Here is a 15,203-nt window from a genome sequence, read left to right as displayed (position 1 = left end):
TTTAAAGACATTACCTCATCAAATCCTCATTATATCACTATGTAGCCATATCAAGAGGGAGTATTAACTCAGTTTTATAGATGAAAGAAATGAAGCTTCAAAGAACTTAAATAATTTTCTCAGGCTTCCCCAGATATGAATCTAGCTCTCTCTGACACCAGAATCTGAACTTTTAAGCACTAATCAATGTGCCTGTTTGGATTGTTTTTAGGAGTAGAAACTAGCGAAACTCATAATAACACAATCTGTAAATCTAGAGCTGTAGTAAAGACCTGCCATGGCAATATTTAGAAGCATGCAAGTAGTTTTCAGTAAAGCACTCAAAATTTTTAGAACTGGGTTTTTCTTTGCCATGGTCATGCAGAAGTGGTTTTCCCATTATGCTGAAACCATGGTTTTTTAGACTTAAATTCTTGCTTATTGTTAGAATGAGTGTAGAGATGGGCTTTTAAGTTAGAAGTACTTTTACATGTTTGGAGTTAGAGTTTAAAAGCACGGGGAAGGTGAGCAAAGAAAAGGCTGTATATAGTGAGAGTACCAGACAAGGAAACATTAAGCTAAGCAGAGCATTTTTATGCTGTGGTTAAAAAGTTTTATCAGTAGCACCAGGTGGCTCAGTTGGTTGAGCACCTGACTCTTGATTTCAGATCAGTTCATGGTCCCAAGGTCATGGGATTGAGCCCCACATCAGGCTCTGTGCTGAGCGTGGAGCCTGCTTAAGATACTCTCTCTGTCTCTGTCTCTCTCTCCCTATGCCCCTCTCCCCTGCTTGTGCTCTCTCTCTTAGAGACATAATTAATTAATTAATTAATTAAAAAGCTTTACCTACTTGTCTTCTCACACTGGAGGAGGAAGGAAAATAACAACAACAAAAACAACAACAATAATAGCAATTAACACTTATTAAGTATTAATAAGCTCTGTCTTATTTATTTCTCACAAAAATCCTCTGAGGTAGGTAACATTACTGTCCCTATATAACTGGTGGAATTATGAAATCTAATTAAAGTAAATATCTTGTCCAAGGTTATATAAATAGTAAACATGGATCTGGATTTGAACCCAGTAGTGTGAATTCTGAATCACTCTATCACTTGTCATGACAGTATTTTCCTATTTGAAAAAGGAAGTTCTTACCACTTCTAGGTATATTCTATGAAATTATTGGATCATTTTAGCTTTATTGGTATTGGGACAGTTTTCCATGTGCCCCAGCTCTTTTCAGTTGAGTATCATCAAAGAGGCAGGCTGTTATAAAGAAGCAGGGGGAAGTTTTCATTCTTCAGCAAGGGCTGGGAGAGGCCATATAATGTTCTATCCCCATTCAACAACCCCCAGACTGCTAGGCTGCTAGAAAATTGGGAAGGATAAATTAGGAACAGATAAAACAAAGAGTCTTAACATGTTATGAGCTCTTAGAATTTGTCATCTCACATGTGGCATACATTCTACCAACATAGAACTTTCTTAAAGAATTAAAATAGGTAAATTTATTAATAATCCCCCCAAATCAAGAGAAATGCACTGTTCTTGAGGGTGTACTTAGTCTTTTGTGGGTCTCCTGCCTTCTGTAATCCCTATTTTGGGCAAAGTTCTGGGAACATGGTTAAAGTCTGACCTTTAGACATTAGGAAATGTGAAGAAAGCTATACTTTCACTGCATGAGTGTATATACATATTTAAGGGCTCCTAAAGACTTAATATACAACCAAAAATTTCAATTATAGCACAAACTACACTTAATGTCAATAAGGGAGCATGTATGTAGATTTGCAGAGAAGAATAATGATTACTTTCTCAGCAATACTTTCTGAAGAATAGTTAGATTTTAAATATGCAACACATACTGGCAAAATAAATAACAGTTGCTTGCTATTTCTTTAATGACCATATAGTAATATCCACAAGAGATTGATATCATAAATCTAGCTTCTAGCTTCACAAATCTCTTCTAGCTTCAAACTGCTTCATGTGTAGCAAACATGGGTCTGCACAAAATAGATTAAAAACCATCACTAAATGTATGTAAAGAAGTAGCCAACTAATTATTACATGTAGAATTTCTTCTTTTTCCTTCTTTTCCATTATTTTAATGGGAATACTTATGGAAGCCACATATATTGAATTTTGGTTTTTTGGTACTGCTCCCATTTCTCATAAAATTTGTTAAAGTTTGTTCATGCAATATATATTAAATTATATCATTATAAATAATTTTGAATATATAAATCTAATTCAAGGATAAGTCTTTGGTCAAACAACATATTTTGACTTTATAAATATGGCCATAATTGATATAATGCATGTAAAAGTTTGAAAATATAGCTCACTATTAAGTAATCTATTAATATAATATACCACATTAATAAATTAAAGGAGGAAAAATGATTATGTGATAGATGTTGAAAAAGTATTATATAAGATTCAACATTCATTAATGATAAAGATACTGTTAGGAAACCAGGCAAAAGAAGAATATCTTCAATTTGATAAAAGGCTATTTTTGAAAAATAAATATACTGGTGACATTTTAAAAAGCATTCCTAGTAAAGTTAAGAAAAGCATAAGTAATTCCTCAATCTTTGCTTCTTTTCACCAATTTACTGGAGGTCCTAGCCAGAGAAATAAGAGGAGAAAAGAATAAGAGATGTATTTGCAAATTTTATCGGTGTCTACATAGAAAAATCCCAAAGAATCCAAGACAAACCAATAAAATGAGTAAGTGTCATCAGTAAGATTTCATGAAACACAAATGGTTAACAAACATGAAAATCTACTCCACCTTATTAGTCATCAGGATAGACATTTGATACCAGTCAAACTGATGAAAGTCTGAAGATACCATGAATTGATGAAGATACAGGCAAACAGGAATTTTCATGCATTGCTGATGGAATTAGAACTTGACACAATCATTTTGGAAAATAAATTTGCATTTTCCAGTTAATTTAAAGTGAGCCCACCCTGTGTGCTCCAGAAGAACTCTTACATGTTCACAAGCAGACTTACACAGCAATATTTATAGAAGCATTTCTCATAATAGTGAACAATTTGAGGCAACCTAAATATAAAGCAATAGGATAATAGACAAATTGTTTTATTCATACAATGGAATAAAATACAGCGGTGAAGTGAATGATCTATACCTACTGGTATTAATACAAGCAAACAAAGTTACTGAAAAATATGTTTACTATGTTACTATTGATATAACATTTGTAAAAAGTGAAACAATACAAAAATATTAATGGAATAAAAGTCTGCACTGTCTTGCACAACTTCAAGAAGCACCATTCACATGACTTCATTTGCAGTGGAACTCCCATTCAATGTAACAGGAATGGTGCTTCTTGGAGTCTTGCAATGCAGAACCCCTGGTAGTTGGCTCTGGGAGAGCAGAAAAGGGCACGGAGGAGTGAAGTGGACCCCAGCGTATCTGTAATGTTGATTAACTCCCATGCTCAGAAAGATTTGCATTTCTGCCTCTCCCCATATCACTTGTAGAAAAAGAATTTCAAAATAGACACACCCAGAGAGAGATGTTAACTGAATTTGAATAAATATGTATAGGAGTGAGAAGATAAAAGGGTTTCTTATGGTCAAAGTGTGAAAATTAATTTAATATTGGCTTTAGTACCAAATTAGTTAAGGCAGCAGCTAGGTTATTGTTGGAATAAAATTGCACAACATATTTCAAATCAAATATGGGTGCTATTTTGAATTATCCATGTCATTGCATTTTCCCTTTGAGGTACTGGTATGAAACCATTAAATCTCAAAATACTATATTGTCATAGGTTTCAGACATTCATAGAAGGAAGGCACTCAGTAGGAGCATTTGGCAGAATTCATCTCCTTTGAAAGGGAATTAATCACTAGCATTTTAGCAAATCTTTATTTGGCAAAAAGATTAGAAGTAATTTGAGCAGTAGATATATTAGAAATTTGCTCAGTTGGGGTAGTGGTCTCTGAATTTTAAAAACTGTACTTTGAGCAGATGCAAACAGAGAGGAGCCAAAATCTCTGTGCATAAAATATCAGTTGAGATGTAAAGGAGTGACATGTCTGATGTGTCCCATTGTGGGAGGTCTGAATGGACCAGAAGAGCACCAGGTACAGAAAGAAAGGTGAGGGTGTGGACAGAGCAATGAAATGTCAGATAATCCTAATATTTCACCACTATCCTGAAGATGGGTTAATGAATAATTACAAAAATCTTACTAGAAATGCATCCAAATATTGTTTGTAATGTGCCATATCGGTTATATTAAGAATGTTAGATATTAACAAGTGTTGATGAAGAAATGGATGGTGAGCGCAGTGTCTGAACAAGGTGGTTTCACTAAATGCCAGTGCCTCAACTGAATGGGTAAGGTAAGAACACTTTTTACAAAATGATGCTCAAACAGGTCCATTTTGTTTGAGATATTCCATAATATTTATACAATTTTATTTTATACATGTTTTCTTACATCTGCATGCATACAAACACTGTTAGTAAATTAATACAAGCATCCTTCCAAGATCTTAAAATTAGCTTCACCACATTCAGAATATTTTTGTGGAGCAATAAGCTAGGATGTTCTTGAATGAATTTATTAGCTAGACCATGTCAGTTACATCCCTCTGAGTCTCAGCTCAGAGACTGAGACTCAGAGACAGTGTGCTGTATTTCTTACCAAGGAATATTTAATATGCAGAGATTGGTGGTATGGGTGGTAATTTTAACCCAAAGGAATAAAATAAAAATTACTTGCTTCTGAAATTGTGACTTTCAGCTGTTCTTTCTTTTTAATAAAAGTCAGAATTAGACATGTTCTCAATGAAATTCACCTAGCTTGTCTACTGGACCAGTGTCTAGCTTATTAAATCCAGTTGGCTTGAGCCTTGTGCCAGGGACACAAAATTTGTAAGTGTTTTCTTTCCAAGAGCAGTAGAGCTTCGGCTGCCTTTGTGACACAGGCCCCTAGAAAATCATGCACGATATATACAGGCATACCCTTTGGCTCCTGGGACAGCATCGTTACTTTTTAACATGAAGGGCAGCATGAAACATAGAAAGAAATGAATGAGCACATAAAAGGTATTTCCTCTACATAACCTGAGTATCTGAAAGCCTTGCTGTGCACCTGCACTGCCATGTGGAAAACTGCTGGCTGAGTCCACAGGCATGGGCACTGCCTGCAGCTCACAGCTGGGCTGCTTTGCCTTCATTTTTGCTGCTGCAGGCACTTTTTCCTCCATGAACCTCCACGAACCTTTCCTTTGGTAAAGGCCTGTTCAATTCTTCGCATGTTAACTTGATACTGGAGGATTGGGAACTGTCAGGCAAAGTCTTTCTTGTGATATTACCATTTCCAAGAGCCATTAAAATATCCCTGTTACCTGTCTGTGTATGTAGACTCTGAGTTCAGCAAAGGAGCAAAATATAAGTGGTAAATGGTACTAAAGCCTAACTGCACTTGGGAAACTTTGATTTTTCTGTCTGCTGGCTTCTAATGTCACTGTCAAGATGTATTGGACTTCTCTCTTTCTCAATATCTCATAATAAAAATCATGGTAATTATAGCTAAGAATATTAGGAAAAGATTAATCAAGACCTCAAGAACTAGAGGTATCTCATACCATTCTGAATAGCAGGGATGATGAGTCCGGGTCCCTCCTGCTCAGAGCCTTGTCACTCCCTGGTCCCTGAGGGCTTGCAGAACTCCACCTGAATTTTGAAAAACCTCATAAACTCTCATTAACTGGCCTCATAAACTCTCTCATTACAGCAAGTGCAGGTAAAATGAAGGAATTACCAAAAGGTATGTAGTTGCTAACTTACTATAACTAGGGCAAGAATCTAGATCTCCTGCTTCAGCCAAAGTGTATTTCCTACTGCACCGCAATGTATCCTATAAAATGGAAAAGGTTTAATTTGTTGTGTTGTTGTTGTCATGGAAGAAAATGGTACTCAGTGCTCCCGTGCCTCATGAGGCTATGAGGTGGCAGTGATGAAGCAGTGTAGTGTGCTGTATTTCTTACCAAGGAATATTTAATATGCAGAAAGCAGCATATCAGAGCTGAACCCATAATTGGGCCTTCTATGGGGTAGGTGGGTCAGGGGATTCCTGAGAATATGGCATTTTCATTACTTTATATTCTTAAGGTCTTCTCTTTTGGTTTAAAAGAGGAGGAATTTTTTTTTCCCATAGGAATCTAAAAGAGGAAACTGAGGTGAGCAAAGGAAATGGAATGACACCAGCCATCCTCTCCAGCGCTGGTGGTGGGTTCTCATGAAGAGAACATGAAAGAACAGTTTGCACAACCAACCTTGTGAGACTCTGAGCATAAGAAGTAAGAGGCAGATCCCAGGAGAGGGAATCTGCTCACTTGGCAGAGACAGAAGCCTCATCAGCAGCCCTAAACACAGGCAGCTTTGGAAGCCTTTCCCTGGATCTAGCAGTTTTCCAAGTTTGGTTCCCACACCTGCCTCTCTGTATACTTCCCCCTCAATGTGCCATTCACTCACATGGCTTCCATTATCACCTAGTCTGCTATTGACTCCCAAGTTAATCTTGCTTAGGCCTCCCTGTGCTCCTCACTCAAAATGCCAACTCTCTAATTGAAATCTATGCTGTTTCCTGGGCACCTCACAACACACTTCTCGTCTTCCATTCTCCATCTCTGTCTGTAATGCCCTCTCTACAGCCCAATCAGACCCAGAGCCATCTCAAGTTCCTTTATACCCCTTTCCACATCTAAGCTTTGGGCATGTCTGTCCAATCTACCTCAAGACTGAATTCCTGCACCTCCTACTCTCCATTAGTGATCCAGACCACCATCATCTCTTGCCCAAAGAACAAAAACAGTATCTAGATGATCCCTGCTTTGCATTGTTTAATTCATGATCCACACAAGTGCCGGAGATGTTTCTAAAATGAAAACTTTTGTCATGCCACTCACTCCCTGGTTAAAATGTCTTCAGTTACATCCAATTACCCTTTAGATAAAACACAACTTTAAAATGGTTGGAAGGCTGTTGGTTATTACTCTGTCTTTTGCCTGCTGTACTTTGCCTCCACGTCTGTACTCTTTCTTCTAGTGTCCAAATTCTTTTAATCATGAACCCTTGTCAATAAAATACTGTTCTGTATGTTTTTGCCAGTCGTACATTTTGAGTATGTATTTGCTATGTACAAATCTTATTATGAATCCTATTTTACATAAGTAAAGCATAGCTCTTTAGATGTAATAGAAAACTCAGCAGATGTGCTAGTACTTCTGTCCTCCTGGGTGGAGGGTGTCCTCCTCTCTGTGGAGACTTCTCCTGTGTCAATGTAGGGTTGCCTTTAGACCTCTGCATGTGATTTTTTTTTTTTTTTTTTTTGCCTGGGACACTTTCTCCTAAACTTCATCTATTACTCCTGCTCACAGATAAATTTGGATATTTATTAAGCCATTAGGCACTAAAAAGTTATTGCTAAGAGGAAATGAGCCAACTTAAGCTCAGTAATTAAGAGTTATATTAATAATTTTTAAGTAGGTGTTAGATTTTGCTAGTACTGAGTACCAAAACATACAGTTACAAATACCTGACTTGAACTTCAACCCTAATCTCATGTCATGTAAACCTGGAGGCTGGAAGTTTGGGTACTGCCAGGCAAAGTCTTTTTTGTGATATTACTATTTCCAAGAGCCATGTTTGCTCTTTGCCCTGTCCTTCATCTCTTCCCTGGTGGTTATGGATAGTGTATGCTTTCACTGGGTATGTTCTAGGACCTTGCTCTAACTCAAAGCAGGTAAAAAGTTAGCTTCTGTACTGGTCCCTTGAGAAACTACCAGACACTGCAAAACACACAGCCTTAATTTTTGAGAACAAGGTCCACATTTCCCTCCAACAGCAGCAAGCCACACAAGAAATGTGGGTCTTCATTTCCATGGTCACTAGCAAGTTGGAAGTTTGGGGATGATAGGCAAGTAATAAAAATGCCACCATGGGGAGGTAGAATTGGATGAAGGTGGTCAAAAGGTGGAAAATTCCAGTTATGAGGTAAATAATTACTGGGATGCAATGTACAACATGATGACTATAGTTAACACTGCTGATGTGGGAAACAAAGGCAAGCTGAGGACAAAGCACAAGCTAACAACCCTCACCTGTAACCCCAGATGGGATATGTGTGACATTCCTCAGGTACTTCTGGCTGTCCAAGAACAAAGAAAAAGGAAAAACAAATGGTTAGCTGATACAGATCACAGTCATGCAGGATATGAATCTCCATCAATTTACAACTGTGTTAATGATTTATAAGGAAAAAAGCAATTTTATGAATAGCAAAATTTCCAGAAACCTATAGACTCAATTTCCTGAAGCCCTAGCATCACCCTCCACTACATAGGATAGAAAATCTTTTATAATCAGTCACTCCTCACAACCCCAGTGCATCATGGGGTCCTGTCCCCATGCTTTAATAAAATCAACTTTTTGCACCAAAGATGTCTCAAGAACTCTTTCTTAGCTGTCGGCTCTGAACTTCAACACTTCAAACCACATCACTGCTATATAGTATATTTGAGTTACTAAAAGAGTAAAAGAATAAGTCCTAAAAGTTCTCATTACAAGGAAAGCAATTTTTTTTTGTAATTATATGAGGTGATGGTTGTTAACAAAACTTATTGTGGTGATCATGTTACAATATATATGTCAAATCATTCTGTTGTACCTCTTGAACTTATACAGTGTTGCACATCAACCAAATGTCAATAAAACTGAAAAAAAGATGCCATATGTTTTCTTACAGAAATTTAGTTGCTTCTTTCTTTATTAAACACTTTCCTGGTTGCTGTGTTTGGTTAGATTCTAGAGTTCAGAAAATTTTATGTAGTCAGTTTTTGCTTCAGTGAAAAGACCAAATCTTGGAGCTCACTACTCCATTATTTCTGTGGTCTCACTTCTGCATTCTCTTTAAATCGTCCAGTTGTTGCACTTTAATCTCTATAATTTGCATTTAAAAATAATGTATATCTTTTTATTGATAGTCTGTTTTTGAAGTGACATTGCCATCATACTTTCTCTTCTTTAATCATAGTTTTCTTTAATTTTTTGAACATGTTTATAATAACTACTTTGGCATCTTTGTTAGACATCTGGTTGCTCTCACAGGCAGTTTCTATTGCCAGCTTTTCTCCCCCTGGCATATGGATCATACTTTCCTGTGTTTTTTGCATGTCTTGTAATTTTTTACTGGGAACTGGGCATTTTAGGTAATATAATGTAACAACTCTGGGTCCTGGTTCCCTTTTCCCCTTCTAGGACTTGCTATTTTTAGTTGCCTATTTATTTGTTTAGTGACTGGCTGAATTATTTCACCCTGCAGTATGATGCAGTATTATGCCTCTGACATTCCCCTTGATGCGGTTTTGGAGTGGTGGTGAGAGTCCAGAACTGATGACCAAAAAAGAATTCTTGAGATGTCATTGGTGCAAAAAGGTGTTTTTATTAAAGCATCAGGACAGGACCTGTAGATAGAAAGCGCTACACTGAGGTTGTGAGGAATGACTGATTATAGAATATGGAGTTACAGGAGGTAAAGGCAATAGGGAAGTTTCCAAAAGAACTTTCATATTCTAAAGAGGACTCATAAGATACTGGAGGCCTTGTTATTGTCAAGCTAAGGTTGGTTTTCCCTCTAGCAAAGCATTAACATTAAGACAGTAGGGAGTTCTGGAGAAATGTCAACTCTGCCTGCTTCACGTATTTGTCAATGTGCTGCAGTTTATAAAGAAATTTAATTTTATTTACATTTTCTTCTTGCCTTTGTCCCCCACATCACTATGGAGGAGGGGGGTGATATTAGGGCTCCAGGAAACTGAATCTATAGTTTTCTGGAGATTGCCTTTTTTCTTATAAATCATTAACATAGTTGCAAAGGGATGAAGACTCATTTCCTGCATGACTGTGATCTCTATAGGTTAACCATTTGTTTTTCCCTTTCCTTTGTTCTTGGACAGTCTGGAGTACCTTAGGAATATCATACATATCCCACCCAAGGGGGAATTTGTGGGGTGTCAGCTTGCCTTATGCTCCCTCATCACCCTCAGGAGATATAGTTTTGGGTTTGCCTTGGAATGATGATGGTTTGGACAGGGCTATTTGATGGCTCTTTCCCTGGCCATATCCAGCTGATAATCACCACTAATTGCTGACTCTGTTGTTTTCCACAATGTCCTGTGGCATAAATTGCTCCAAAAACTAATCTAACTAAATTTGGGATCGCTTATAGGGAAAGTTCTCAAGGTCAGTGATGGAGATTTGTTCTGACCCTAAGAGGGCTCCCACTGCTGCCCCACTTCTTTCAGCAAACTTCCCAGCATATATACTCACCTATACCTTCAATGTATCTATTGTTCTCACAATTGCTTTTTGCCAAACCTCTACTGTTTTCAAGAGTACGGGAACTTATCCACACTATTGAAAATGAAGTCTGCTACTTTGAAAAGATATTAGGAGCTATTTGTTTTGGAGCCTACTTCTCCCCTCAGGCAAAATCCCTGAGCCAGTATCTCTGGAGGTGGGTGGGAACAATGGGGTCCTTCTTTCTGAGTGACATCCTCACTTTAGTGTTTAAGTGCCCAGTGAGGTGGAGCAGTAGGCTCAGGTGCTCCCACCTTGCCTGTCTTGGTGTAGAATGAGACAAAGTGAACAGTCACTATGCCATGATATGGCCATTTGTTTGTGTGTGAGGCATCATAATTACAGAGCTCTGGGGTAGGTGGCAGCCTGGAAGTTGACTTTTGACTCTGCCATGCACTGTTTTGATTTGGGTAAGTATATTCATTTTCCATAGCTGCATAACAAATTGCCACAAAATTAGTTTAAAACAACACACATTTGTTATCTCCCAGTTTCCATGCCTCATAAAACTGTACATGGCTTGGCTGGAACCTCTGCTCAGTATCTCACAAGGCTAAAACCAAGGCCTGAGCTGTGCTGCATTCTCATCTGATGCTGAAGGGCTGGTTCCAGACTCATGTGGCTGTCAGCAGCATTCAGGACTCAGAACTTCTGGTTTTTTGCCCAGCTCCCAGAGACTGCCTGTAATTCCTTACTACCTGAGGTTTTCCAAATGTCAGTTTACTCAAGCCAGCCTGTAGCAAGATGATGTTTTATATAATGTAATATAATCATGAGCGTGATGTCCCATCACATTTGCCACATTCTATGAGTTAGAAGCGAATCACAGTCCCAACTATACTCAAGGGACAAGGGTTATATGATGTGAAACACCAGGAGGCAAGGATCATGAAGATCACTTCAGAGTCTGCTGAATCAGAAGGTACTTAATATCTCAGAACCTCAGCTTATTCACTAGAAAGAAGAAGAAGAAGAAGAAGAAGAAGAAGAAGAAGAAAGTGAAGGTATAATAGTACCTATTCTTAGGATTGTTGTGAGGACTAAGGCATGCAAAGCTTTTAGAATAATACCTGGTTTATTGTAATTGTTCAGTAGTACATAGGTACTGTTGTCACTGCTTTTAATTCCTAGATCTCCACACAGCCCAGGAAACATCAACTCTGACAATTGTTCATGATTTATTGATTTGACAGCTCTTAAACAGATGATCTGGGGGTGCTCTTTGGCTGCTCTCAGTCCCTTTCCATCCTCAGTCCAGTAAATGTGTGGATGAAAGAATGGGGTGTTTATTGAACTACCTACTCATATCTGTCCATGACTAAATGGGTGTCTTAGTCTTTGCAGGCTGCTATAACAAAATGTCATAGGCTGTGTAGCTTATGAACAACAGAAGTTTATTCCTCACAATTCTGGAGGCTGGAAGTCTAAGATCAGGATGCCAGCATGGTCAGACTGGTTCACAGCTGATGACTTCTCTTGCTGTGTTCTCATGTGGTAGAAAGGATGAAGGATCTCTCTGGGGTCTCTTTTATAAGGAAACTAATCCCATTCATGAAGGCTTTACCTTCATGACCTAATCACTTTCCAAAGGCCCCACATCCAAATACCACCACCTTTGGGGTTTAGGTTTCAACTCTGAATTTTGAGGGAAAACAAACATTCAGACCATAACATAGTAATGGGAAAGTGAGGGAGAGGAAGAGGAAACTTCCCTCCTTTTTTACTATGTTATGGAACCAGGCTGGAATGCTGGTGGAAAAACCAAGTGGCACTCGGAGATCTTGGTGGATTGGAGATTTATTTAACACCGGCGGGCTCAGAGGAGACTGTTTCTCCAAAGTCTGAGCCCGGACTGTAAGTGGGGAGGGTAACTTATAGCTGACAGCCTCCATATCTGTGGGGGTTTTTGCACACACAACAAACAAAGGAAGAAAAAACTGGAGGAGGGGTCTCTAAGCTAGACACCAGAGTTTGTTTTAGTTCAATCAGCCATCTTTGGTGTACTTTATCCACTTCTCCAACAACTAGAGAGGGTTCAAAAGTACTATAGGAACTTAGAGAGTAAGTGAAACAAGTCAGAAAAAGAAAGACAAATACCATATGATTTCACTTATTGTGGAATCTAAAACAAGAAAACAAATGAACAAATAAACAAAAAACTAAACAGACTCTTAAATACAGAGAACAAACTGGTGGTTGTCAGAGGAGAGGTGGGAGGGTGAATGGACAAAATAGATAAAATAGCTTAAGAAGTCCAAACTTCCAGTTTTAAAATAAATATAAGTCACAGAGATGAAAAGTATACCATAGGGGATAGAGTATAATATTGTAGTAAGGTTGTATGGTGACATATCATGACCACATTTATCTTAGTGAGTGCTGAATAATGTATAGAATTGTCAAATCACTATATTGTACACCTGAAAATAATATAACATTTTATGTAAATTATACTTCTATATAAAAAACCTAAAAAATAAAAATAACATGAACAACAAAAAGAAAGGCAAAGAGATGAAAAAAAAGAGGACATCAAGTCTGCTATAGTACTTCATCCTTTATCTAATCTTAGCTGTCTGGTCCAAGGCTAGATTATCAATAAAACTGTACACATGCTTATGGCATCAGCAAAACAGTTTTAAAATGTGCTATTTTGATAAAAAAATTGAAGTGATCATCATGGGAAAAATCTGAGCCTTGTTGATCTTCCTTAACTCAGATGTGTGAGGCTTAATACTGCTTTTGTTTGAATTACATATGAAGGTACAGGTAGGGAACCACACTTTTTTCAGTAATTATTAGTATTAAAGACTTTGAACTGATTTGAATATAGCTAAGGACCTAGAATTGGAAATATCTTTGACTTGGCACTCAGTCTTTATTTTTGTTTTATACACTATTAGAATAACCTTCTTGATTTTGTTTCTCAGATTAAATGCAACAAATGAAAGGCAGTGAGAGGTGGAATTTCTAGGTGATTTCCTCTGACAACAGATGTGACAACTGACAGCTTGGGAGTGATGAGGGGATGGAAACAAATGTAGATTTCAACAAGCATGGCAGTTTGGGACCTTTTATGACAGGTGTTAAGTTACACTACTCACCCCTACAGCATCATAGAATAGCACAGCATCAAAGAAAGTTTACATTTTATTGAGAATACTCAATTTAATCACAGAAAAGATGTTTATACATTATTCTTCGGTGGAAATAACATTTAAAAATCATTTATAAGCTGTGCTTTAGATTTTATGAAAAATAAACTTACATGTACTTAAAAACTTAAATCCAGGTTAGCATCCACTAGAATAATATTGTGCATTTGGTGAGATGTAACCAAGGAAGGAACACAGAACACAGAAGGCAAGACATACTTTGGGTTCCATCTTCAATCTGTGATGTACACCGTGCCAGCTGCCATCTTCCTTTTAACTACGTACTTCTGCTTTGCTTCTTAAGTTCATGTGCTTACCCCCATCTGATGTCAAACCCACTACCAGACCAGCAGTCCTGTTTGTGGCTGGCTTCTTCTCTTGACAGCTCAAGGAAAATTCCCTTGAGGGTCAAGTATTTCCTCTTCCAGAAGACACAACCACTCTCATTGTGTTCCAAGCAGCCCTGCTCTGTGGATTAAAGACCTTACTTCTTTCCTCTCATCATTCATCCCTTTAAGTTACTCTTCAACTTAGTGAGGAATTATGGTCAGAATTTGCTTCTTTTTTAAGCTTTACCTTTAACTATTAAAAATGGATGAACTTACCAATTTTTTTCTATATTGTCACTGGGGTGCCACTTTTCAATATCTAGCATCTTTCCTGTGGCTGATGGTAGGATGAAGTTTTCCAGTGACTGGATCTGCCTCTTAGACTTATCTGTGGCAGGAGGTAAAATGTTTTTCATCAGTCTCTGGCTTGGGTCTCAATAATAGGGCTGTTCTTGAAGTGGTGTTTTGTTTTTGTTTCCCCCATAGTTCCAAAGAATAGTGAACACCCACACATGCACACACACACACACACACACACACACACACACTCCAAAATATATATTGGGGCTTGGGGTCTCTTTTCCTTTACCCCTAATGTTCCAACAAATACACAAAGACTGGTTATACTTTCTTCAAATAGTCACAATTTTCTTCTGGCCTTTGTTTCCATATAGGAAACAAGTGGATTAAATTTTTATTTCTTCCTCTGAAATTCATGCTTCTAAAGCATGAGGAGTTTTAACGAGGAAAGGACTTTAAGGCCAGTGGTACAGTGGTATACTACATGAGTAAAGAAGACTAACAGAGAAGGTTCCTTTATTATTGAAGACTCAAAGTTGCTTATTTGACATTTATAATTTATACCATGCCTGCTTCCAAAAAATTTGAGATGGCATACAGTAAAGCAGGCAGGCAGGAGGGAGGGAGGGAGGGAGGGAGAAAGGGAGAGCAGGGATTCTGTGTGGTAGTGCATGATAGGCAAATTCAACTGCAGTAATTTATTGGCATCTTTGACTTACAAAGATATTGCAGCTTGTGCCCTGAGTATTTGTCCTTGTACTTTAACTTCTAGAAATTGATTACAACGGTCTCCAGGCCAGAAAGGCCACCCCAGAAACAGACTTGATAGATAGCTATAGAAGAACAAGTTTTTGCCTTAGTGCAAAGCTCTCAAATTTGTACTACTGTCTGTGCTTTGTATTCTGTACCTCTTTTTAATATATTATTTTATCTCCTTAGTTATAAAAGTTGTACTTACAAGACTTCACATAGGGTTAAGCTATTACAAACACTAGTCTGTGGGATAATCCTCATGCACAT

At 37.8% G+C, this 15,203-nt stretch overlaps 1 long non-coding RNA gene across 1 annotated transcript in view; it reads left to right on the top strand.

The window, feature by feature from the left end:
• LOC128312430 (uncharacterized) overlaps positions 1–7,128 on the top strand; it is a 55,168-nt gene extending 48,040 nt beyond the window's left edge. The window contains exon 3 of the long non-coding RNA XR_008291749.1: positions 6,198–7,128. This is a non-coding gene — a long non-coding RNA (uncharacterized LOC128312430). The remainder of the gene's footprint in view (positions 1–6,197) is intronic.
• Positions 7,129–15,203: the final 8,075 nt, after the last annotated feature.

This window comes from Acinonyx jubatus, chromosome D3 (assembly GCF_027475565.1).
Source record: "Acinonyx jubatus isolate Ajub_Pintada_27869175 chromosome D3, VMU_Ajub_asm_v1.0, whole genome shotgun sequence".
Lineage (NCBI taxonomy): Eukaryota > Metazoa > Chordata > Mammalia > Carnivora > Felidae > Acinonyx > Acinonyx jubatus.
The sequence above is the reverse complement of the archived record's forward strand: the minus strand, read 5'-3'. Positions and strand labels throughout refer to the sequence as shown.